This window comes from Passer montanus, unplaced genomic scaffold (genome assembly GCF_014805655.1).
Source record: "Passer montanus isolate IOZ18808 unplaced genomic scaffold, ASM1480565v1 scaffold30, whole genome shotgun sequence".
Taxonomy (NCBI): Eukaryota; Metazoa; Chordata; class Aves; order Passeriformes; family Passeridae; genus Passer; species Passer montanus.
This window is the reverse complement of record NW_024367708.1, coordinates 6,358,081-6,378,381: the sequence shown is the minus strand read 5'-3', so window position 1 is coordinate 6,378,381 and position 20,301 is coordinate 6,358,081. Positions and strand designations below refer to the sequence as shown.

The window sequence follows — 20,301 nt, the reverse complement described above, 5'->3', positions numbered from 1 at the left end:
AAAGAGGGTTGATAGTTGCAAACAAGGGAACCAAGTGATTTGAAGACAATGTCGTAAGCAAGCAATACTCAGAAGTTTGGGCACGAGGGAGAGGGCATTTACAGTCTCTCAATACAATTTTTTCTCAGGGTTTTGCAAGGTCCTAAACAGCCAAAGGTATCACTGCAGGGACTGCATGTCCAGGAAACACCACAGAGATTGTCATGAACCAGTATCTCTATAATTTATCTAACTGTACAGTGCAGTGATCCAGTAAATGGGTGTTGACAATAGGTTTTGTGGTGAACAGCAAGGGTGTGGATTCTTTATCAGTTTAAACTGATCTAGTACCACATTCCCACCGAAAGTAACTGTTGTGCCTAGCCTGTCCTGCTTTTGGCTGTGCTCTCCAACTAGTCCCTTAGATTGCCTTGGTCAGATGACCAAACATCAAGATTTAATTCACTGCAAGTCTCATAATCAAAAGAACGGAAGCAAAGCATGTGGAGAAAAATATTCCATGTAGGCCAAGTCCATTCCATTGCCAGAGTGTGTTTGCATGGCTTACATCAGTTAGGAAACCAGCTCTTTCAAGTTAGCACCTAAATTTACTAACTACTGGAACAAAAAAAAACAACCCTCAAAACCAATATTTTAACCTCTCTCTAAATTCAGTCATATTGTTATAAGTGATTGTTATTAGTAATTTCCCTGCCCTAGCAGATTCAGTGTTTTTAATACAAGAGGTGTCCCTCAGGATTTCAATTGAAAGGATTTTCTAACAGTTGGAAGGAACCATCTACAGCCTTTCTGAGGGTGTCCAAGGTTTCTTGAAGTACTGCATTAGCTTTTCTCTCATCTACAAATCACACTTTGTTCAGATCTCTACATGCATACATCTGGGAAAGGTTAGTAAAAACATAATTTGGTAAATATGGGTCATTTGCCAATTGTTACCAATTAATGTTCTTTTCCATATGGAGTAACTTTGTCTGATATCAACACTTTTTTCATATTAGTGGTCTTTGATATCTTTCAGGCACTTCTGGGAAGGGTAAAATTTGAGGATGGGATTTGAATGACAAGAACTATTGTCACTTGAGGTTTAAAAGAAGCTGTCTGACCTCCAAAGTAGTAAAATGTACTCCAGTACTTTAATCACCACCGCACTGGACTCACTCTGGTGAACCATATCGTTTTTGTACTGGCTAATCCAGGACTGGACACAGTACTTCAGATATGGCCTCACCACTGTTGAAGACAAAAAGGATCCTCTGCTGGCAGCACTCCTACTAATGTAGCCCAGGAATCTGCTGCCCTTTTTTGCCATGAAGGGTGTGTTGGCAGCTCATGGTCATCCAGTTTTCCATTTCCTGAAAACTTTCACTCCAAGGACCTTTTAAGCAAAGCAGCTTTCCAGCCAGTGGGTCCCCAGCATGTACTGGTGCTTGGAGTTATTCCTCCACAGATACAAGGGCTTGCCTTTACCATTGCTATAGCTAAGATTCCTCTCTGCCCTGCTCTCCAGCTTGTTTCAGTCCCTCTGAATGGCAGCACAACCACTGGCACACCAGCCAGTCTGCCCCGTTTGTACCAGCTGTGAATCTGCTGAAGGTGCACTGGGCTCCTTCGTCCTGATCACTCATAAATATGGAGAACAGTATCAGCCCCAGCACTAAGCCCTGGCATACAGCACTAGTGGCTTTACCAGATTAGATTCAACCATCTAAAGCACAGACCATTCTGCTTCTTGTGATGAAAGCCAATTTCTCTTCTCCCTAAGCAGCATGTACACCATATAAATTGCTATTATCCCAGAGGGAAGACCAAGCCAGAATTAATAACTTTGAAAGGAAGCCCATGCTTTCTCTCTTTAATTATATAGATCTTCTTTTCATGTGACAGCATTAACCTGCTTCCTTCCTCATTTTGTCCCATTCTTGCCACATCCCATCTCTGACAACCATGCAGAAAAAAATTAAGGGCTTCCTTGAACACTTCATTTAATAACAAACAAGAAGGAAGGAGGTAATCACCCATACATTGGCAACTCTATAATTATAAAGTCAATGAAATGTAAACCATCTTCACCACCACCTTCTAAATAATTTCTTGTAATTACTAAAATGTACTGATTTATTTTCATTCTTCTGTTATGAAAGAAATTACTATTTAAAAGTTTGCAAAAAGAAAGAATATTAGAAGCCCAAAATCCAAAATTCACACACAGGAAGATGTTTAAATGTAAGCATAAATTTGTATTAGAAGCAAAGGAGATGAACATAATAAATAGGCTTGTTTTATTGCAGTATTTCCACTGAGGTATTTAATCACTTGCAGTTTTGTGTAAGTACTAGGGAAGTTGTTCCATGATGAAAATCTAAGTTAATCTGAGTACAGATGTACTGTATCTCATTAGCAGTAGTACTGTGGAAGGTAAAATAAACAACTGCTTTGATTTATCAACAAGGCACAGAATATGCATTCAGGTAAATATATGACCACACACTAGAAGTATACTTCATAGATAGTATGCAGATGAGTGAAACTTTAAGCACTACTTTATGTGTTTTAATTCCACAGTAAATTTAATATATGTATAATAAAAATATTAGTTTACTGAGTTTAAATACAGTCATGTACAAAATTAAAGTTCCACGACAAGCTTTCTCTATAGTTGTCCTTAAAAGTGTGCCACCGTACAATCAGGAGGAATCTCAATTCTGGCCCCTGGGCCGTTCATGCAGTCTCTGATCCCAAGGTGGCCTCATGTCCCCTGTATTCATTTCTGATCATTTTTCAGCTGATGGAGTGGTCCTTAGTCAATACCTTGAGGAAATGGTGGTGAACACCCACCTGCCTCCAGTTCCAGATGGCTAGAGCTCAGAATAAGGCTCCTGCAAGCCAGATGTAAGACATTCTCTGCCCTCAGTAATTCTGCCCTGACCACTCCTAGGTGACTGCACAAAGGGAAAGGGAATTTCAGGTGGCTCAATAATCTGGGATCCCTGGCTCCATGCATTACTTAAGGCAGGCAGAGATGGCCTGACTCAGCTTTGAGTGTAAGTGGCAGACAAGTCACTGGTGTGGTGAGGTCACATATCCTCTGGTTATGTCTGACCTCCCTCGAACGTCTTTAATTTTATTGTTGAGACCTTCAAAAATTCTACCCATAAATTCAGGGAGAAAGTTGAGATTAAGACCAAGAAAAGTGCAAGTTCTGAAATCATCACAAAGCAGCACCAAACACAAGGGATCAGATTACTCCCTTGTAACAGACACAAAGAAGAATCTGCTCACCTCTCTTGGTGGATAGTGATTTTCAGTAAACATACCTAGGCATGTCCAGGTGTGAATTGTTACAGGTCTTGGACTGGGATGTGCCCAGCTATTGTTGTCCCTGCCTCCCAGCCCCATGCAGTGCCTTCAAGTCACAGCAGCCATTCCATTTTGTTACACTGAAGCTTCAAGGAAGGATCAGACTTGAGAGCTTCTGCTGTAGCTCAGAATCACTCAGTGCAATAGACAGAAAAATCTGTGAAGGGTTTATTCATTATTTTTGGCACCACAAGATGAATTTTCAGGAGGCTGCTCAAGCTGTATGGACAGATATATTACTTTAATATTAGAGGAAGAGCAGTGCCCTTACTTCTGATTGCAGGTCATTGCACCTTCCTCTGAAGCATCTCCCTCCAGGCTCCATCAGAAACAAATTACTGTCCTGGATGGTGGGTAGGTCTAATCTAATGTGTCCATGCCTCTCTAAAGGAAAACATTAAAAGCAGAAGGGCATGTCTTCCTACCACCCTTTGCAACAGAATAGAGCTATTCAAACCAAGATACTGCCATTGAAATGTTACGAATATTGAAGCAGGGTTACCCCGCATTTTTAAGTGTGATAATTTATTTAATTTTCTACACTCTCTCTCTCAAAAAAAGCCCAAACCATATTTTCATCCAAATACTCATTAGTGCAAAGATCACAGGACAAGACTATATAGACAAGTCTGAAGAGGAGACATAGTGCTAATTTAATTTAATCATCTATTAAGTATTTACATAAATACAGTCCTCTAAGGAAATAAGCTTTTATTTTGCCAAGAGCAGTTCCTTGAAGGATGATATGGCAAGAAACTCTAAACATATTATTACAAAAGATTATTTAGAAGTAAAAGTACTAATTTTAATTATATTGGATAATACTGAGGCTTCCCATTCTTTCAAAAATAATTTATTCTGCTTGCAGCAGTTGATAGTTGCTTTCAGACACAGGGAGTAGGTTTTCCTCCTCTAAAAAAAGTTGTGTGTTCCATCCCCTTGGAAAGACACACTCTGTCTGAAATAATACAAGCCTCAGATAGTCTTCACCTGACTGGGCAACTGTAGAGAATAAAACAGCCCCTCACCTTACTATGATCCAAGACAAGAAGAGCTGCTTCCAGAGGGGTGGGACTTTCTCACAGACCTCACATACAGACCGTGTCCTCTTGAAGGGCTGCCTTCCATACTGCAGTTACATCCACAGCAATCCCTTCCCTAGTTCACACTTCCTGCCAGATCATTTAAGGACTCAAACCAGAGCAAACCTATGCTTCAATACAGGAAACTTTCCTTCAGAAATGCAGAGCTCAGGTAGCAAGAGTATAATATAATATACACCTTCCCATGCATTCTCCATTAAAAGCACTATTTAATTAATATTATTTCACAAATAAGGATAATTTGACTGTAAATAAATTTTTATTTTGCTTTTCAAGCAAGAAGATTGCAAAACAGAAACTGGTGTAAACTTGAATGATGCTGAAGCTCAGAGTTCATAGCAATGTTCACAGTGGTAAAAAAGATACAGTATTTTAACAAGCATTTTTCTGCTAGAAAAAATGCTGACCTATACAGTCCTATGCACTCAGTCTTTTGAAAGATTAAACAAGTTGTTCTGTAAAATGAAATTTAAATCTAAAACTGGAACTGTAAAAAAACCTCAGCTTGTCTGTTTCCTCTACCCAGAAAAATGTCAATTCTGTAGGAAGATCACTGTATTTGGAGTTCCCTACTGACATACATATATGCCTCTGTAGAGGTATCTGCATGGCTTGAAGCAAATACCTTGGTGTCTGCCCCGCATCTAAACTGGGAGAGGAGTATCCAGATGACCTAAAAGAAGTTTGGTGCTCTACAGGTTTTCAGGGTAGCTTAATGCAGCAGTCAGTGCTAGACACATAATACACCAGAGGAGATGCAGAAGCTTTACTATAAAACAAATGTTATCACAGCTGGTGTAGTACAAAAGGGCCTCTCTTGTTTTATTCAGAGTTTATGACATGTTGTTTCATTTGTGATTGGCACCCTGCTTTTATCCAGGAAAAGGTGGCCACAGCCGTGCTGCCTCCAACCTGCTAAGCCAGAGGCTACCACACTCTCCTAAATCAAGGACACTGCAGTTCCTTAGTCTGGGCATTAACTCATCCACATTTTGCACACGCTCAAAGCAAAAGCACAAGGGAAATGCAAGAGCTTAAGCCTTTTTCCTAAAGAAAATGTTCAAACTACAAATTGTGGAACAGGAGGTTCCATCTTCCCACACGTCAGACACCAGGAGAAATAACCATCCTGTGTTTTTCAGATGATGCCTGTGGTACAGCTCAGAGTAATTTAGCTATTTTGCTTTTTCTAACCATATATATCATAAAAATTTTGTCTTAGGACCTGAAAATTATCTAAAAAATCACTTGTCCTGTCAGTGTATGCTTGCATCTGTCCATAAGCCTTCTGCTACATTTGACAAGGTAAATCCACAAGTTCTGTCTTTAGCTCTTTTCAACCACCTGAAAAAAATACAGATTTCATAGTTCATCAAAAAATCTCTTCTCTTTTTCATCCTGCAACACCATCAAGTTTTTGAATCCTCCACTTGTGTTACTCAAAAGATATGATTGTTATAAATTCTGAAAGGTGCTTTATGCTCTGGACTATATGGGGAAAGACTATCCAGATGAGTCCAGCTCAGAGCTTCCAGGTGTCTTAGTTATCCTTTTCTAGTCTGCATCCTGAGCATACACTTTTGCCTGTGAGCAGAATTAATGTCTCTGAATTACTGCAGTGTGGTCTTTTTTGTTCACAGGCATTCATTTGTCTTCAGTTAACAAGAGGACTACCACCAAAAAATGAATCCACAAAACTGATTTTAAGATTTAAACCAAATAACTGACACTCCTGTTTCTACACAGATCATGCAGCAAAGACCATACAGACACTTGACAGACTTTATTATGGGAACAGGTGCTTTTTATAAAAGTGATGTTTAGTCTTACACTTGCTGCAGATTCCCTGAAACAGAGAGCAACACCGAATTGTCGAATTGGGTTCTAGAACATACGCACAGTTTGGTGCAATGTGCACTTTGAGCACTAGGTGGAAACAGAGCAGTGAAAATAAGACCCGTTATCAACCCTTCAACACAACAAATGGAAGAGCTTTTCTCATGACAGATCGCAGAAGGGAGGAATGGTAGCTAAAATCCACTTCATTTTGTTGGGGAGCTTCTGTCATTCTCTCTTCTTTCACACAAGAATAAAAGAAAATATTATCCTTAGTCTTCTTGAAATTGATTTTTAATTTTCTTGCTTTAAATTTTGGAATACCTTTATTCAGAATGCTCAGATACAATTCTGTTGGCTATTCTTCAAATATTTCCATGGGAATTAGACACATAGCAATCTTTCCTCTATTGTTATTGCAGTTTTGCAAAATTTTATGTTGAACATATACTGCTGCTTTTGTCTGCTGCCATTTCCTTGTTATAGATTCTAAACAAACAAAATAGTGACAATAGAAATGTAATGCTTTCATTTCACTTGCTTATGCAACAAGAAAAACAGAGCTAAAAAAGTCATCCTAATTTTGCTCCTTTTATCAGACAGTTCTAGGAGACTCTATAATAATGTTTTTTGTTTTGGGTTTGGTTTTTTTTTCATTTCAGGAAAGAGAACTGGAATAATATTTAGCTTTGGATGGCAGCCATATTTTATATATTATGTTGCTTGTGGAAAACTTGGCTACAGAAGAGTCCATATGCAACTGCAGCAAAAGCTCACAGAAATGAGGAGGAATGATGTGGCATTGCACTGGAAACCACAAAGCAGAAGTGAGACACACCACAGCAGTTCTGGTCCAAGCATTCATGGTCAGGATGGGACATCCAGGCCTTCTCATCTTACTTCCAAGATCAGTGGTGTAAGACCATCCATTTGAAAGGATATAGCCATGATTTATACAGTCTCAAAAGAACCTGGCCTAGTCATCCCTCACCCTTTCAGTAGTATTTGCAGAGCCTGAAAGGTCTGGGTTGAGAAGCTGGTACAATAGCAAGGGCATCTCTAGTTTTATTTAGAGTTCATGACATGTTGTCTCATTTGTGACTGCTACCCTGTTAAATTTTCACTTTTTCCAAATTCTTCTGTTTTTTTTTTCTTTAGCTAAAACATTGGTGATTACCAATAAGCTGCTCAATTTCATTGCGCATGTTTGCCCAAGTTCTGCATCTATGCCCACCTTTTAACCAAGAAGAGGCCAGATAACTCATATCTGAAGCCAATTTTATGAGTTGAAGCAGATTTCAATTGCCTGAGGTGACTTAGTCAATCGGCTCAGATGCCAGAGCAAGTATTCATACTGATGGAATTCAAGTCAAAATCAAAACCGAACTTGAAACCTGTTGAAGCCTGGGGGTAACTAAGACTATTGCTCCAGATCCAAGAAAATATAATCTTCTATCTACTGGGTAAATATAATCAATAAATTAGATTAAATTATTTCAAACACATTTTCTAAACTCTGTAGGAACAAATGCTAAGCTAAACTCTGAGCTAATATCACATAGGTGCATAAACCTACTGTCCACAATCAGGAAGGAAGTTTGTGCATTTTATGCACAAGGAAGGTTAGATAGGTCAAGATACAAATGCAATTATAAAGTAAAACCTTAGGTTGTGGAAAGGTTTTGAGGAATTCAGTGCCAGTTGCCATTAAATGAAACCTGGCAGTGGGTTACTGTATATTTCCTCCAAGATTTTTGAAAACAGTTTAAAAACTAAATAAATTCCTCAGGACAAATAGTGTCTAGCTTAGTCTTTTGTCCCTCATGAGGTGGTCATTCCAATCCTTATAATTATGGTTATCTTTTAGAGAAGACACACATTAAATAGCATGAAAATTTCCTTGCAATATAATAAAAGAGTGTCACTTATCCTTCACTTATAACTGAAAAGTGATGAATTCCTAAATAAAGTACAGGAATTGTTAAAGACATCTTTAAGAGGTTCTTGTGTACATTCACTAGCATCTCTGCTTGCAATAGTGTCAGAAGATACTGGCATGCATTCAATTTATCCTTTTTTCCAAATCTGCTAAGTATTTAGAGACTGGATTTTGTATCAATGGGACTTTTTAGTAGTCTAGCTACATGACTGTACAGTTTCATGATGGCAACTTAAAGAATTCATGTATTGCTTCTGAAATAAGAAGAGAAAAAGTATTTTTCAGGACAGTCAGAGCCCACATTACAGATGGCAGGAGTACAGGGGAAATTCTACTTGCAAATTAAACAGAGATTATATTGAAAACACTTCAAGTCAAGCACAGATGTTCTTTTTTATTTCAAATTAATTCCCATTTCAAGTTCCTTAGGTAAGCTTATTGCTGCAACACGGACTTACCAATTTTGGCACTGAAGACTGTAGCTCAGGAGAGCTTTCCAGATGCAAAAACTTCCACTGCTCACAACGCCTTTGAAGACTTGACTGCTGGATAGAGGATGCCTGATGTGCCTCCAGTTACGTCCAACAGCTAAAATCCCTTTTCCACCAAGACTCAAGTTTTCAGGCTAAAGCAGACTGGAAGTTTACCTCTGCTGTTATCTGCTTTTGCTGGCTGGCAGTTGCTGTTGGTGACTGGAAGTGTTACTAGGAGTGGTTTTGGCTCTGAATAGGAGAGCTGTGAGTCAACATGTGGGATAACTCCAGACATGCCCAGCTTTCCTCCTGCTCTGTAAACACAGTGATCTGATACAGAAATCTGACTTTAAAGCACTTCAGATGCATTAAGTGTATCTCTGCCTTTCTGACACATAAAGACTGGCTTCATACTCAGCCCAACAGTCATGTGGCACAGGTTCTTTTTTGAGGCACTTGAAATTGCAATGACTTCCTTGCCTGCAAGGTCAAGCATGAGTGATAAGCATCAAAAGTGAGATCCTGGCTGCTCTAAAGCCAGGAGAAAAATCCCATTGATCGCCACAGAATAATGGCATTGCCTCAAGACTCTGCAGATCACTTTGGAGGAGACTCCCCAAAGAACCCATTTTTTTCCTTTCCACGAGTGATAAGCATCAAAAGTGAGATCCTGGCTGCTCTAAAGCCAGGAGAAAAATCCCATTGATCTCCACAGAATAATGGCATTGCCACAGAACCCATTTTTTTCCTTTCCATTGTACTGTTCTGGCCACTTCTTTAAATCTCTTCCATCTGGAGCCAGTATTTTCTACCAGAAAACCTCTCATGACAAATTTCCCTGTCCTGTTTCCTCAAACTGGCTGTTTTATATTCTTGTTTGCTTTGATCAAGTGAAATTCCAGCTAACACTGTTATCTGGAATATTTACACACACTATTTTTTTTTCCTAGGTGAGTAGCTGTGTTAAAGCAAGAACATTCAGATGAGCTCTCTAGAGTATCTCTTTATGCTACACATCAGGAGGATAACAATTGCTTTCCTGGGTTTAATATCACACATACCACACAAGTCTTGGCAGTGTAGAATATCTTCTCCAGACAGACTGGATTTGAAGCAGGTGACCATCAGTAAGCTCTATTTATTCATTGAAGCTACTAATTGACACAGTAAAAATGGAATTTCATATATGGAATGTTAAACAAATATAAATATATACAGTAGATAAACTGCTATTGTGCTTTTGCAGGGGAGGGCATCAGGAATTTGCGTTTCAAATATTTAGAAATAAGATGGTCATAGACAGAAACAGACATACATGGCTATCTTCTTTGCAGTCTCTGCCTAATCCTGCTATCTCAAATAAGCAGAACAAACAGATATAAACACAGTTTTCAAAATGTCTATTAAGAAAATTCAAGGAGAAAAGAAGACAGAAAGAAAGAAGAAGACTGACTCCAGTGAAGTCAGGATTCCTCCAGGAGTGGCTACTTATATCACCCACTTATCCACGTATGAATCTGTGCATTTTTGTCCCTAAAATATTTTAGGATTAAAAAGAACCCTTTGATCTTTACTCTGACATCCTGTAAAGGCCATTGACATCCTGTAAAGGCCAGTGAACTGCTCTAAGTTTTGTTTATATTAGAATGCATTTTTGTAAGATAAAGTGGATAATATAATTTATCAGCCACTGTAGTATACATTTATCACAGATAGCAGAAAACTGGATCCTTGCAGTGATGTTAAATCTGCAAACCAGATATTTGCAGCATCCATATACAAGGCATAAAAAAATTTGTTCATTACTCAAATTAGGCCATCAAACTGGCAGGGCATGAAAGAACTCTCAAATGGTTCTCAGATAATTTTCCATCATCCCTTAACACTGTAAAAATTTATTTGCCATTGGATCTTTGAGTAAACAGCTATAGGTTAATCTCTCCCTTAGCCAACAAAATGTTTGACAGAACTTGATTAAAATGTAAGCAAGCATCTTAGATGCAGAGCTGCTTGTAAGGCATATTTAGAAGTTGAAGATTTACCTAAAGCAAAAAGTAGTTTATCTGTGTGGCTTGCTTAGCTTTTGGATGCTGATCTCCCTCTTGGTAACTAAAATGTACTGAAAGCAATTGGTTATGGGCTCTGAATACACAGGTGTGCACATGCATGAACATACTCGGGTTTAATTGTCTCTGCATCAAATTTCTCTTAGGAGTCTTGGATATCATAAGCTGTAATGATATTATACAACCAAATAGACCAGTATCTGACAATACTCAGTGAACAGCACTGAAAATACCATTTATATAATAATACATTAGGTTGATACAACCCTTTCCTATTGAACTAGTTCATAACTGAATATTTCTTAGAATATTTAGCATATGCCATCATAACATCACAGTGAATCATTAAGTAGCAGCCCTAACAGCATTTTAATATGACAAGAGTGTATTTAATGTCAGTCAACAATGAGTGTAACTCTAAAACTATACACTGTCTGTGAGTCTGTGTTTCTTGGATAGTAATTCAGGACGTGTTAATTTTATAATGTCAGTCCTCTGTCACCCCATCAAAACCTTTGACTCAGTGCCCCGTGCAAAATGGCACAAGTTCAAGAGCATATCAAGGAGTGGAGAGCTTAAAGCACACACAGTCACTTACAAGTATTATCATGCACTCAGAATAATTGCTACTAAAAAAAGTCAGGGTCTATCAGGCAACATTTTAATCTTAATTCAAAGTAACTACATCTTATTACGTCCCTCTCTGCAGTTTCTAACTGGAGATCCTTAAAAATATTTTCCTTTCCAGCTGAAATTACAGGAACTATTGAGGAATTCTCATTGACTGGTGCTTCCTCAAAGTACAGGAAATCAGAACAGACTTTCAGTTACAAGTAGACACACTCCTCTTTCACTGTTAATTTAGATTAATTCATTTAGATGGTTTTTAGATTGACAATCCAAAACCAAGCTGAATTTTGACTGATAGCATATCTTCTCATATCTGTGCTTTAAATATAAGCCTATTTGGCACATGAAAAAGGAAATCTTGTCTTACTACACACAATATATAGAAGTATAACTTGTATTTTAAGAATTCAGTTCATAATATTTTGTGTTAACTGTCCTGTACTGTACCTTCTATCACTCTAGAGAAGACAAATAATAAAAATGCACATTGTATATAATTTGAAATCAACTGCTTTTGGTCTTGAATAAAGAAATAACAAAAATCATGTCATCCATTACAATGCTGTATGGACACATGAAACTTTAAAGAAAAAATATTGAAAACACCCAGAGGTACAATTGTTTCATTCATAGAAGGTAGCTCAGCAAATCTGTTCTTCAGAACTGAAATGACACAAATTCTAAACATCCTGAAGTATTCCAAGACATAGAGGACAAATGCCAGTCTTAAAGACGGCAAGAAATTCTTATAAAATCCGCTGTGAACACATCCAGGCCTGGTAGCTAAACCAGAAGGAAATATAACATATTTACTCCCAGTGCTCTCACGGGGCCTTGCTCAGAGTCATAACAGTGAGAAGCAAAGCTGTGCTTCACTCTTCTCATTAATTAACCTGTTTCTTTCTAGAGGTGTGACGTAAGAAAAAATAAAATTATGGAGACATAAACTGTCAGCAGGTCTCTGAGCTGCACTGTGCAGAGGGTTCCATGGGAAAGCCCAGGTAGCAGGGAGCAATGCCTGTCTCTTGCTGTGCCAGAGGAGCGCACGCAGGCGAGCAGACAAAGAAGTCAGCTGGTCACTTCAGCTTCACAGAAACGGTGATCTCACCCTCTCCTCCCACGAGGACACAGAAAAGAGCTGCTACAATTTGACTGATTGGTTTTATTTTATTACCTACTCTCCTGATATTTAAGAGAAGTTCACGCCCAGTTCTTGATCACTTAAATTAATTTCGAATTATTGAATGCAAGCCAGGTGATGATGACAGAGCTTGGGATTTTCATCTCCCTATATGAAAAGGAAAACACTGCTGGACAATTACACCAGCGCTTTTTAGCAATGCATTAATAACTCTTGTGGAGATTACTGATACTGATGATTACTCGCAAGCAATACTTGAGAGCTCAAGTTCCTGAAAAGAACTAGGTGCCTAAAATATGTATTTCAATTATTATTTGTATATTGAGAATGTCTGCCTTCTCTGTACTGATGACACTAATTCATGAATTATAGAAATACTATTGAAATGCTTTGCTTGACTCAATTTTATGTTTGTACAAAAGTAGTATGAGTATGAATGGAATCAGCTTCATTTTGAGAAACTTTTTCTCATTTATAGATGCCTAGGTTTATTCATTATCATTTAATAGAAGAGTTTAAATTTGTCTCATAAGTAACAAAAAATATTGGTTAAAAAATGCTGCTTCTCACTGCCATGGAAAATAGTGACACTATTTTAATGGATAGACTGATTATCTACAGAACTGAAAAATGGATAGTAAAAAAAATCTACATGCCCAAATTGTATACAAGTGACTGAACTATTTCAGAACTCTGCTACCTGAACTACCTTGTCATTTTGCACACTGGCAAAATGCTGAAAAAAACCACATTTAATATAGTTTGGCTCTTATGACTCTTCCTTGCTTTGCGGTCTGAATGTTCTGCAACCCTGCTTTTCTATTTCTTTAAACAGAAGCTGCTGCTTTGATAATCTCTAGCATGTGCCAAGACACAAGACAGATGCTCCAATGGTGCAGTTGTGCATCCTCAGAAGGAAACTTAATACTGGAGAAAAAATTACCTCTGCACTCGAGATTAAAGGCAGGATTTACTCTTTCTTTGGTTATTCTCCTCCTGCAGGCAAAGTGTAACTGCCTCTGCAAATGGCCAGGAGATTCTCCCTTTTCTCAGCAGCAGTGAATAGCAGCTTGGGCTGGATTGCCCAGATTTGCAAATACAGGACACCACCTACAAACTGCTCTCAGGAATGCAAAATGTGCAATGAAACATGTGGCAACACTGAATGATTAATAAATACATCGCAGATGGAAAATGGTTACACAACTAAGTGGTAAAATGGCCAGCTTAATAGAAGGACAGATTATAGAATGCCTTCAATTAAAAAATTTAAAGGAAGGAAAGAAGGGAGGAAGCGAAAGAGGGAGAAAGGGAATAGAAGGGAAGGGAAGTGGAAGAAAGTATTTTAAAAAGGGAGAGGGATGGTGGAAAGACTTTGATTTTTTTATATATAGAGTTTTATATCTTTTTTTAAAATTTCCTGATGAGTTGCATGAGTGAATAAAAAGATTATATTAGAGCATCACAGAAGTTCTATAAAACAGCCTTCACAATTTATATATGCTGAGTTTATTTTTGTTTTAACAGTTTTTTGTAATAGAAATCTGTGTTCCATCTCTTTTCCATCCCCTAAAGATTTTCTGACATAATCACCAGGACTAACCATTCAGAATAACTCGGTCATGTTCTTCTGCCAGATCAAGCCCAACTGTTCCAAATCAAGAAGGAACTCCGTGGTTTCAGTTAGACACTTCAAATATTTCCTTCTGAAAATAAACATTATCCCTTATTTCCTCTGATCAGATGAGAAGAGCCACATCTTAAAAGAGTCTTGAAATTTCTGAGATACCAAAATAGTGATGTTTATTGGTCGAAGTAAATCCCCTGTAACTAATTATCCAGAGTTAATTGTTTAAATACAATCATAGATTTATAACAGAAATAACATTTATTGATACACCCATTTTGCTGTTACATTTCGGTACCAAATAAATGACTCTTTCCAATGACCAGGTATGCAATCTCTTTCAGAAAGGAACAAGATGAAAAATAAACCCATTCTCTTTTTAATAGGGCTCTGTCATCTTTCTTCTAAATCTCAGAGGTATTTATGCTTATACAAGAGTCAGTTACAGTTCATCATGTTGCTCCAGCTCTACATTTGTAGCAGCACAATGCCATTAGTCATTTCCAGAACCAAAGCTATTAGAGATTGAAGTGACCTTTTAATGTCATCACATCCTACCCTGATTCCTACTATCCATGGCAACAGACTAATGTCAAACACACAATTATGACTTCACTGCAAAGTGTAGCAACAGAGAACCTGATTTCCAGTTTTAAGCTAAATTTCAGAAGTCCAAGGCTTTTGCCATCCAAATTAGTGAAAGTTATTTGTATTCCATTTGTAAGTTGTTCAATAGTCAAGGTATTTCTGACCATCCATCTCACACTGGTACCTAAATAAAAAACTGATTATTTTTGGCAGAGGAGAGAAAATTAAAATGGCCACATCATGTAGAAATTGGTGTTTGATCCAGGAATATTTCAAACAAATGATAGCTTTTTTATAATGTGGGGTGGACTTGTTTTTCTGTCTTTCTTGCCCCAATCAAAGCATGAAGGCTCCTGTATTGCAGGGGTGCAGTATGTACAGGCCCATATCCATTTTATATAATATGGACTCCAGTGCAAAGCAGTTCACAGTTACATCCCCCATCCCCTGGCTGGAACCACCCTGCTCCACATCAGACTAAAATAAAACATCTGTAATACAAGGTGCTGGAACCTGGAATAAACACAAGGTTCACCAATGTTGTAGTGTAAATACACTTTTGGACATGAGTAGTTTCTATCTGCTGCATGTATCTGGGTGTGCACATACCTGAAATGCATCGCTGAGTGAAGATATTGCAGCTTGCTTTAGCCTAATTGCAATGCAATGCAGTTTTAATGTAGCACCACACTTATGGGAATTGGCCCTTCCTTGGAGGTGGGAATACTCACCCTGGGTCACTGCCATGCTAACACACATCTACTGCTTGTAGAACCAGAGCTGATATGCATACAGGGGTGTTTACTGGGCCATACCTGCCCATTCCAAGTGCACTGTGCTTTACTGAAACTCACTGGAGAGTTTGCTTGGTATAAACATGATACCTTAACATAATAGAAACAATAATCAAGCCTCCTTTATTTGTGGTTAATGACATTCCTGCAGCAAAGTTGCTTGGCTTGCAAGAGTTTGAACAGCAAGAGTAATCACATCAAGATAATTTATCAAGAACTGAGGCGTGTGACTCGATTTTGTAGCTGGACCTCCATCTCTAATGGGATTTAAAGGACATTTCAGAAATAATTAAAACCCTCACAATTATCATAGAGAGTTGGAGTCCTATGACATCTCACCTCTGATATAAACCCACAGGCTATTGCAGCTAGAAACCTATGGTAATATAGCACTAGGTAAGTGCAAAGTGCTTAAAAATGTACTCAGACAAGGTCATGTGTGAAAGGGAAATTATTTTGTAATGAAGAAGATTCATTTTCCACTGACATTCCAGCAATCAAACAGAACAAAAGAGATATATTCTTAATTTGTCTCTATTCAGATGAATTCATACTGAAATAAAAAAGATACCCTTAATTTCTCTTCAAAGGGACTGAACAGGACTACATAAGGGCTTACTTAAAGAGTTGGCTCAGAGCTTTGTAAAATGCAGTGTTGGGAAACTGAGCATCTGTGGTTTTATATTTCAGGGATGATGCAAGGTTTTTCAACCTTTAAATTACAGCTTGTGCAAGCAATACTCTGTTATTTAACAGATTTGCAGATGTGTCCATCTGCAAGGTAATGGGCATTGCATTTCTGTCATTCAAAAGGCTGCAATTCAAAATAAATCAAAGAATGAATTAATCCAATCCTCTCCTTCTCTAAAAGCTTCTAAACACTACTTTGAGGGATTCTAGCAGAGACTATAATAGATTTGTATTAAAGAGTTATATCTTTGAAGATTTTACAGAGAAAAGAAAGAATTTTCCAAGGAAGGAAGGAAGGAAGGAAGGAAGGAAGGAAGGAAGGAAGGAAGGAAGGATTTCTTTGACTATTGAACATAAGACAAATAGCTGCATAGGTTTATGACTAATAATATCTGCAGTGATGCAAGCTAAAATAACAGTTATTTCTCAGAAATAAAAGCTGAGTTCAATGAAAAGAAATAATGTTACATGTGTACAATCACTGGGAAACACCGAGTGGCATTTTCCCTTTTGACCTTACATGACAGTGTAACATTCCAATGGAAAACACTGCCAAGTCTCAGTTCAGCATAAAAACAACACTGAGGAAAATACTGTGTAGCAAACAAACAGAACTAAAAACTGTTTAAATTTAAAAATAGTCATGCTTGGAGCCACCAGTATCTCTGAAAGCCTGTTTATTCTGTAGCCTGAAATCTGACAGGCCCATGATGAATTAAATGCACTACAATTAAAAGAAGTGTTTGGGGCAAACTAGAAACGCTTTGTTTTCTTTTTCACACTAGGACTCAGCTGACTTACATACCACATCACAAGATGCAAGGATGTGGCAACTCTGCCTTTCTTGCTGTGTGACAAAAAGTTAAAAAAAAAAAAAAAAGCTACGATAAAATTAGAAATGGATATCTTTGAAGCTTAATATTATGCAAGATATTCTGTAATAGAGGAATCTTTTGGTGGTTTTATTTTTTCACTTCAGTTTCATTATTTGAAGTTTGTGGCTGTCAGTTTACAGAAATAAATCTCAGAGAGTCAGATTTGTGTGGGACTTATGTGCTGCCTCAGCTCTCATAATGCTCTCTTTGCATTGGGTTGGAAATATCAGGCTGTTAACCTGCTTTTTCTGAAATAAATTAAACACTATCTTTTACTAGCAAGCATGTAAGATTTTACCAGATTGTCAAAGGTGTTAGTTGAAATGAATGTTCTAAAAATTAACCTCTTTGCTGTGCTGTGCTATTTTCCCTTCTGAAAAATTTTCAGACTCTGACCCCTGAGAAATTTTTGATTTCCCAAAAGGGACAGACAATAAAGACACTGTCTGTAAAAAAGAAGTAACACTGTCCCTGTACAACAAAAGTCAGACTTCTCTCCCTTTTTCACAGTCAGGACAAGGATACTGAAGAAATATTTTTTTAAGGGGTCCCCCCTGTGCTTGTACTGCTACTGCCTGGGCTGGGAGCAGAGACATGAAGGTTTCCCACCAGCTCCAGAAAATTATGGATCCAGAAAGAGATCCAGTAAGATCTTAAAGAGAAATCCACCTGGTTATGTCTATACTGGCAGACCAACGCTGACATTGTGATTTTGCCTTCTCTGTTGTTAAAGTGAAACAGTCCCTGGTATGAGGCCCTGGCCAGTTCCCAAACAAATCCTCAGCTTAGGCCCAGAGTTAGAAAAGCCATGCACTATTTCCCAATAGTTAGCTGGGATGTAGCAAACTTGTTTATGAGCCTTCAGTAGTAAGAACAAGACTAGTCCATGCCAGCTGGCCAGAGAGGATTGAAGCAAGGTTCCTGGCACTGCTGTATTTGCAAGCACAGGGATAGCCCTGTGTTGATGAGACAAAATCTGTGGTGTTTACTACTAGGAATGGGATGAAATCAGCACGACTCCCAGCATTAATAACACTTGTGGAAGAGCCAAGAGACCCAGAGAGCTGAAAAGCAGCTTATATCCTGTAGAACAGTTATGTTGATCTGAGTAGGGAGGAAAGCAGATGGAGTGAATGGATGTGCTGTTCAGAGGAGAGAGGGGAAATAGGCTCCTCCCATCACATTTTTGACATTAAAAGTCCAGTGATTTTCTTTTTTATATTACTCAGTGTTTGCAGATGTGTTCAATATGTTCAGGATTCAAGATTTTTTGTGTTCTTTGTATCTTGGTCAACTATATTTCATGGCTTTGGGAGCTGTTGGCATTGCAGCAAACCAAGATGGGCTTTCCATGTCATGGGCTTTTTTTATAAATTCAAAATGCTGAGTAAACTCCCTCAAATTTGCCAATTCTTTTAGACAAACCATTGTGAGGTATAAAAGGCTAATCAAGCTGAATGGAAAGGAATAAGTGCACATCTTCTAAATCACCATGCTTTATAATCTTTTCAAATGGATTTTCTATGTGTAGACAGCTGACCATCAAGTTCAGTAGCAAAAATAAGCCCTCTGTATTAATTTGAATTATCTGGTAAGCTTCACTGCCTCTGCAGTAAGAAGTCAGATAAAATCCCAAGATGTCAAGTTGACAAATTTTAATAATTGCTTTGTGTTGGAGGAGGGAGTGGTAATTTTATATCATTACCCCTTTTTGAGATTATCCAATTGCCAAGGTTAAAAACTTGTTTCTATCATCTTTAAAATTACTTTGAAATAAATAAGAATTATTACAATGGCACTTGTAAATGAAAAAAGCCTCATTTAGACTCACCAGTTTTAAATTTCTTTCCTTTATTATTCTTAATACAACAAAGTCAAAAGAGGCTATTAAACACTACCCCTTCTTTAGGAATTCATTAAGATAGATTAAATGCTAGGTTTTGACTATCTCATTTAATTAGAAGATAAATTTAGTTTTAGTACATGGAACCACTAAAGCATATTAACAGCTGTTTTAGATAGGTGTTAATTTAAACCCCAAACCAGCAAAGATTTTGCATGTCCCTGAGTTCAAAATGATGTGGATATTTTCCTTTTACATAGAGTGAGCTGAATTGAATGTTGATTTTATCTGCCACCTACTTTTGCTGAAGTTTCATTTCCTGTATGAACCTGTTCTGCAATGGCATTTTCACTGATAAATAACACACTAGATTCTAATGAAAGACAGGAGATCATCTTACAGCATTTCTTACTGCCTTTTAAAATACATGTTTCACCCATTACCTCCTCACCACATCTTCATTAAACTGCCACACCCATATAAGAACTTATGACAACAACATATAGAATACACAAATTTAAGGAATGTAGGGGCGCCCAAGCAAATTTTGTTTCCAGCAAGAAACAAAAAGAAATTGACAATATAATACAGATACCTTGAAAGTTTTGCTAAGATGGTCAGAGAAGAGAAAAGTCTGTGTCCTAATTTGCCAGTGCCACTTGATGTGGCAACTGCTGTCTAGGTGGCAGCACTGCTTTTGAACTCATCTCTACAGGAATGTCTTCCCACTGCACCACGGGGCAGAGCCAATCCTGACAAGCCTAAATCAGCTAATGATTTCACACCACAGGAAGCCAAGTTGTGGAATGATGACAGACTACAATGTGCCAAGTGCCACAGACACAGTGGAGATGTGCATGCGAAGAGAAAGAAGAACAGAGACTTCCTCCAGAGCTGATCCGTTTTCTTTCTACCTAAAAGGGCCTGGGGTAGAAGCAGTATTGGGAATGAATACGTGATTTTGTATTCAACACTGCAAGAGCAAGTCTGCTTTATGTACCCTACCCCCAAAATCACACGAATTTGCCAATTGCCTTCTTGTTTGGTTTTAATTTGCGTTATGAAGATTGACCTAACATATATATCCTAAGGGTCACACCAACCATAACCTGATACCTCCCATCTGCTTCACCTCCACAAAGATCCCAGTCCAGTACTTGATCTAGAAATAAGACAAACTGCAATAAAGTGAGGTTCCATAAAAATAGCAAAGGGACTTTGCAATTTTTCTTTATGTACTCCAAAGGCAATGATTATGGTATTACCCACTCTGTGTCAAATTATACAAATATTAGGACACCAGAACCTGGGACTTACTCCACCTTTTGTCCTGAACCTG

General features: G+C 38.0%; 1 protein-coding gene across 4 annotated transcripts in view; it reads right to left on the bottom strand.

The window, feature by feature from the left end:
• Positions 1–20,301, bottom strand: part of SCEL (sciellin) — a 139,151-nt gene that overhangs the window by 59,973 nt on the left and 58,877 nt on the right. Inside the window, exon 1 of one of the 4 annotated variants that reach the window (XM_039714622.1) lies at positions 8,694–8,825. The exons of the other annotated variants lie outside the window; for them this stretch is intronic. The gene's annotated coding sequence lies outside the window, so the exon portion shown is untranslated. Of the gene's footprint in view, positions 1–8,693; positions 8,826–20,301 lie in introns of those variants that run through there. 4 annotated transcript variants of the gene reach the window in all.